This window comes from Cinclus cinclus, chromosome 5 (assembly GCF_963662255.1).
Source record: "Cinclus cinclus chromosome 5, bCinCin1.1, whole genome shotgun sequence".
Classification (NCBI taxonomy): domain Eukaryota; kingdom Metazoa; phylum Chordata; class Aves; order Passeriformes; family Cinclidae; genus Cinclus; species Cinclus cinclus.
The window spans coordinates 46,463,912-46,471,086 of record NC_085050.1 but is presented as its reverse complement, the minus strand read 5'-3'; positions in this window follow the sequence as shown (position 1 = coordinate 46,471,086).

Below are 7,175 nucleotides of genomic sequence, written 5' to 3'. Positions count from 1 at the left end.
GGGACCAACGAGGAAACTCCAGTCCAACTCCTGGCCCTTCACAGGACACCCCAAGTATCCCACCCTGTGCATCCCTGGGAGAATTGTCCAAATGCTCCTGGAGCTCTGGCAACCTTGGGGCTGTGACTATTGCCTGGGGAACCTGTACAGTGTCTGACCAACCTCTGAGGAAAAAATCTTTCCCTGATACTCAGCCTAATCCTTCTCTGCCTGACACAGCTCCAGCAGTTCCCTTGGGGTCGCCTGTCCTTGGTAACAGACAGCAGAGATCAGAACTCTCTGCTGTCCCCGGGAGGAGCTGCAGCTGCTCCCGAGGTTTGGCCTCAGTCCCCTGTGCTCCAGGATGAACACAACCAAGTGACCTCAGCTTCTTCTTCGTTTATTGTCAGTTAATCAAGTTGTTAAAGAAAGCCAATCGATTACTCTGATTCTGATTTTGTTTAATCCATGTGAGTTATTTTCTTTTTTTTCAATTTCACGTGAGGTACAGGTGAAACGTCAAGTGTTCTGTGGCAGACAGACTCAAAAAGAAGATGAAATCAGGTGCTAAATTAAAAGACAGATCTGCTCAAATAATTTCAGTCCATGAGTGATCTAACGAAAAAAAATGGAGAGAACTAAGACTTCATTCTTTTATTGACGCTTTTTCTGGGGAGCCCAGAACAAGTACTGGATACAGTACTTAATGGGAGGCTTCACCAACACTAAATAGAAGGAAAGGATCTAGGAAGGCATGCCAGAAGGTCATGTGGCCATCCAGAGGAACCTTGAAAAGCCTGAGATAATATGCACCCTTCTGAGAAAGCAGGGCAATGGGATCCTGAGCTGTGTTGAGAGTGCAGCCAGCAGGCCGAGGGAGGGGATCCGATCCTTCTCTTCTGCTCAGCACTGGTGAGCACCTCTAGTGCTGACTCCAGTTTGGGGCTCCTCAGCTCAGAAGAATGCAGTGAAGGCCTGCAAAGATGATGAGACAGGGACAGGAGCAACTCCGCTGTAAGGAAAGATGGAGCTCTTGAGCCTGGAGAAGAGAAGGCTTAGGGTGATCTTACCAGTGCCTATCAGTATCTGAAGGGACGGTGCAAAGAAGACGGAGCTGGGCGCCTTTCAGTGGGCCCAATGACACGACCAGAGTGAGTGGTCACAAACTGAAATACAGGCAGTTCCCTCAGATCTCTAGGAAACACTTTGTTATTGTGATGATGAGCGAGCACTGGCCCGGATTGCCCAGAGTGATTGTAAAGTCTTCTTAAAGCTATTGAAAAAACTGCTGAGACAATCTTCTTTTCCATACTTGTTCACAAACTAAAAGAAAAGAAGACCATGCAAAAAAGTCCTTTTTGCGCAGGCACGTAAGGGGAGGTATTTGCACCACTTAATTAGTGTCTTGTCTGACGTTTCTTTTGTCTTCACTCAGAGCCAGGATTAAAAAACACAAAGGAGATGAATTGTCTCACATTCAGGCTTCGTTGTTTATTAAATCTTATCTAAAGCACAGCGAGGTCTGCAACACATCTAGCTACCAGCTAAAAGCGAGCAAAATGGAGGTGAACCTGGCTAGCTACCTTTAATGTATCTTAAAGCTAAACAGTCCAATAGAGAATTAACACCGCTATTATTTATACTTCTGACCAATAACCAAACTCCTGTGACCCACAGTGCAGCACTAACTGTCCAACCTGAAACTACTACCCGAAACCATGAAGAAAGAAGGAGAACTTTGAAAGGAGACAACATTCCAAATCCTCCATCTTGTCCCATACCTATTACTATATTGCAAAAACCTCAAATATAAAACCTTCTATTTAACTACGCATCCGTGATTCTAACTCCACCACCCAAATTTAGAAGCCCTCTCCAAAGCCTCAGCTCAAATGCAGTGTTCTCCAGGGGGTCAGTGCCAGAAAGCACAGACCAAAAAACCAGAATTCCGGGTTTCTGGGATCCAACAAGACTTTGGAAAACAGTACAACCCTGGTCATTTTTGAAAGACATGTTTTATTTCCCTGGATACTTGTTTCATAAGTTTATTGATTTGGTACATTGTTATCAAATTAAATAACTTTTACTAGTCATTCAGGATGAGAAGGTGCAATTTCAATTGCATATTATTACCCTTTCCTTACAGAGCTTAACAATATGACAAAGTAGATAAAGTACGCTTCTCTAGTAATGTCTGTTACTGAGAAAATTTAATTAAAGTTAGTAAATATGGCCACTGCAGGCCAAAACGTGACGGGGCCAGCCAGGGAATCTATGGCATAATATATAGAGAGATGGAACAATGGGGTTGCCAAAAACCAAAGAACTTTCAATCTATCAAATAACAAATGTAGAAACCGCATGGTGCAGGGGCAAACCTCCCAACACCTTGAAACCCGGAAAGCACAGAGGTATATAGATGGGGTGGAAGGCGCAGGATCCAATCGATAACAAGGAGAAGGGAAAATAAACCGTATCAGTAGCTGGCAACCAGCCAAGCATCCATCAAAACCGGGAACAACCCATTATTTGAAATAAACTCTGTAACGCATTAATTCGCATGAGACCACTCGTCTCTCTGTTCTCTCACCACGACATCAAAGGATATCTTCTCTGCTGGGAAAGATGAAACAGGAAAACCTTATAAACCTGATTGCCTGGCAAAAGATTTGGAGAATATGGAAACTATAAGCGAGACTGCAACCAAAGCCATCTTTGAGATACCAGACCTTCGTTACTGAGCAGCTAGAAAACAATTGCATGGCCAGCTGAAAGTAATCCTCTCTTGATTGAACAACTCCTTCTGCTTGCAGACAGGTCCAAGGGTCAGAGAAGACCCTACTAGCTTGGCAGAAGGGGTCCAAAGAGTAGTTTTTAGGGTTTAAAGTGTAACACAGTATGGATACCATAGGGTTAAAATGTTTCCAAAATCAGTGGAATTGTATAGAGTCAGGGAATGGTAAGAAAGGTTAGGTCTGGCATGCCTGGGAATGGGAACTATTCCCTGGGAACGAATTAGATCAGGTGAAACCACACCTGCGTAATCATCATATGCTAAATGATACCATTGTTTGATAGCTGAATGCAGTTATCGCTCCATTGTAATAAGAATCATGAGAAAAGCTGTTTGGGGGACCTGATGAAAATTACAAGAATTCATGCTTGGATAAGATCAATGCATACAATAGAATAATATGGGTTTAATAATTAATATAGAGTTATATAACGAAAAGGGCATAAAAACATGTTCATCTCAAATCCATGCTGGAGTCAGATTTGAGTTTGCACACTGGCTCCCAGAGCTCTTCAATAAAACCACCTGCATCTCATCCTGTGATTATGTGTTTCCACGCTAACAGTATGGTAATGTTAATGATTCCTATAGGCTGCATGCAAATGCTATAGGATTTGTACCTTGTACTAGACTGGTTAGTGAGAATTAGACTATTTGACACAGAAGAAGATTTATTGTATTGTAATAGGAACTTTGGTCTCTTACCTCTTACTCTCTTACCTTTCCTTTTAACTCTTGGCTCTTATGCATCCTCTCACTCTTGCCCTTACCTCTTACTTTTACTCTCTTACTCTCTTACCCTTCCTTTTACTATTGCTCTTATTATTGCTCTTGCTCTCTTCCTCTTTCGGGCCTGCTCCAAGCTGCGAACGACAGCTCCAAGCAGAGCCGTTGCACCCACGCCCTTTCCAATAAACCACAAGGTCCAAGATCTGGCTTCAGAAAAATAATTATTGAAGAGCACCAGATGGCTTATTTAGGATATGTGACCAAAAAAACACAACATACCCTGAACTCCCTTCCCAGCGGAAAAGGAGTTGTACTCTGGAAATTCTACAGCCTCGATTTTTTCTTGTATCCGGACCAAAGGGAGATTAATGGGAAATACCAGTTTATGAGGCCCCAAAGAGAAATAAAAGGGATTCAATTGGAGGGTTCCAAAAGTGGGGAGAGGAGGAATGTGGCCCCCTGAACGCATGTTAGAAACATACGGGCCAGCCACCTAGACACAAGATGAGAGCTGGGGATACCGAAGCCCCATGTAGATGCTAAATTACATTGTAAGGTTCCAAGCAGTTTGGACATAATAACAAACAAGACTGGTGGAGCAACGGAATTAACAGCAGATCAGCAACAGCAAAAAAGGGCGGCAGCGTATCAGAATAGGTCGGCATTAGAATATTTATTAGCTGAAGAAGGAGGTGTTTGTGGGAAATTTAACACAGCAGACTGTTGTATGAAAACAGATGACAAAGGGGAGGCTGTACTAGATATTGTCAAGGATATCAGAAAACTAGCTCATGGACCGGTACAAAAATGGGAATCAAGGCTAAAAACTAGCTGGTGGCATAATGTATTGGGAATAGAACGGTGGAAGAAGCTAGGCTTCTTCCTTTGATGTGCTACAGCTGCTTGGGTATTTCTTCCTTGCTCTTCAACCTGCAAAGTGAGTGTGGCAGTCTTTGAGAGCTGCGGTACTGAACTGCCACGAGGCGCTCAGCCAGCGAGGAGACAAAGCCAGAGAAAAAGAGTGAAAGAATCGGGCCGTGGGTACTTGGGACTGGGTCCCAGGGAGGGGTTGGACCCCTGGGAGGCAGCCGAGGGCTTTCAGGCCCAATCCACTGGGAAACAAAGTGAAGGCCCCGCCAGAAAACTTTGCCTGATGGAGGGATACCCAAGAGAATCGCGGGTTGCCAGACTGAGGAGGACGCCAAGAAACCCGGGCTTTTATACCCATGGGTCAAGCTTAGCAAATAAACTGAAAGTAAGATGCACCTTGTTTTTCTGTTGTCTTGTTGTGAGTGGGGGATGAGAAAGAAGTAACAAAAGCCAGTGAGTGAGAAGAAATGAAAGCCTATGTGATACAGATTGTTGATTTTACCTTTATTTTCTGGAAGTCGGTTGAACTGCACTGTACTGTAGGGAGAAAGAGGTGATATCAAGTGGCTGGGGAAATGGGAAACAGGCCAGGCACGAATAGGTAAGATCCTACAAAATGGGACAGAAAAGCAGTAAAATGAGTTCAGGGAAAAAAGGGAGTAAAAGGCTGCCAGCAGAAATACCTGAAGGTAGCCCTCTGGGAGTGATGCTAGCTGACTGGGATGGTGAGCCTTCTACACGGGAAAAGGAGAAAGTAAAGGTGAATCAGTTTTGCAAGACAGAATGGGCAAAAAGGGAAATAAGATCTGACCGCCGTCATTGGCCTAGATATGGCTCTTTTGAGGGTTGGATTTGCCAAGTTTTAAACCTATTTGTAAGTTCAAAAGAACCGCTTAATGAGGAAGAAAGGCAATACGCCGCACGTTGGATAGGAAGGGGGAAAAAATCCCCAACAAAACACTGGGGGCAGGAGTTTTTAAAAGAGCTATCCAAAAGACAGAGAAGGAAAAATAGAAAAAAAAAACGGGGACCCTCTAGAGCTGTTGCCCCCCGCCCCCCCACCCGCTTCCTGCCGTCTCGTTTGCGCCTGTCCGGCTCGCTCCAGCCCCGGCCTCGGCTGCCGTGCTGGCGGCTCCGCTGCCGTCCGCCCCTCCCGCGGAGGCATCGGATGCCCGGCTCCAGCCCGCTTTTTCCGCGGCCGCCACTGCTTACCCGTTCCCGGCCCTCCCCGCTCCAGCTGCTTTGTCCACTCTGGCGCCTGCCGCGTCAGGCACCGGCGCTCCGGCCGCCGTGCACCGGGTGACTGTCCCCAACGCGGTAGGACTTCCGCCAGAATGCTGCTCCCTGTCGGTGATTCCGGTGGCAGTCCCCGCCCATACCCCCTCCCCATCCTCGGAGGACTTCGGCTCTGGGCCACCTCCTGCTTCTAACTCTTGTCTCTCGCTGGTCACTATGGCCTCTGCTGATCAAGGCACCTCTGCCGCTAAGGAGAAGCCCCACGTCAAAATACAAGAAGCTCAGTTAAACAGCAGATCTCCTTTGACACCTCGGTTATAAGGGACAATGAAGAAAAAAGTCTGGGATGATAGGATCCCTTTATTTCCATTACGAGAAGTTCCAGTGCGGGCAGGGGGAAGAGGTTTTGCTAGCTCCCCTCTAACTTCTTCGGCAGTTGGAGATTTTAAGAAGGAAATTAAAGCATGATTAGAGCATCCCATAGCTGCAGCTGACGTCTAGTACTCGGCCCTGTGCTCGAGGCTATCGCGCTGGGCTGGCCGTGTTCCCGTCTTTTGCGGGTCGACAGCACCATCGTGTGGTTGTTGTGATGAGCGCCGACACTTTGCTGTGTGATCAGCTGCTCGACAAGTAACTCGCACGCGCTGAACTGCATTCACGTCCCTAGTGACGTGCACTTTCTCTCGAGCCCTAGGTACCATCCTACCCTCTCAGCCTCGCAGAGCCCAAACCCCTTCAAAATGTCCAGCGACCGCTTGCAGACAATAGAAAGCCGTACAACGAAAAAACAGTGCTGGCTGTCGGAGTCCCTCTGCGGTTTTTAACTCAGACATTAAAAAAGGACACGCTGTTGTCACTTTCTTTCTCAACTACATAAACCGACACAATTCCTCGAAGTGGCAGAGTCCGTCGTTACAGCGAAGCGTTCCCAGCTGCAATTTCAGACGGAGGGAGAGATGTGTCTGTCAGGACAAAAATCGTTTGTTGCCCCATCCTTTTCCTTGTGAAATTCAATAGCCTCAGCTCAGTCACTTTCGCACACGTTCAGCTTTGCCGAGACCATGCAGCTAGAGATCGCTCGGATGGAAGCGTCAGGACAGACGACCTTGTGAAAGCACCCCCTCCTCTTAGCAGCATTTAAGTAGAGCACGGTGCACTGCGGCTGTGTGTCTTCTTTTCCAGCTAGACCTGCTGTCACTTTTTTTCGCTCTCGCACATCTTCCTTCCAAACGGCCAGCAGCTGCGCCTATAGCTAAAGGCTCTAGAAGCAAAAGCCAGAGCAGAGCTGCACTTTCGACTTGCCCCACGTAAGCCACATCAAACTCACGTGTGCGCTGTTTGTCTGTCTTCTTCCCGCAGCAGCTCTCATAGTGGTGTTTGGATCTCGGAGCCTGAACGTTGTTTCCACAGAGGGCTGGAAGAGAAACAGGTAACTGTCGTTGAACTGCTGCCTGACGACCACGACCGTGAATTCCGCCGGCAGGCCAGCGACTGCAAAGCTTGTCTTGCAGCTGCCACGCTGCACACACCAGCCTCGTCCTCTGCTTCTTTCGTCTTTGTCTTCTGG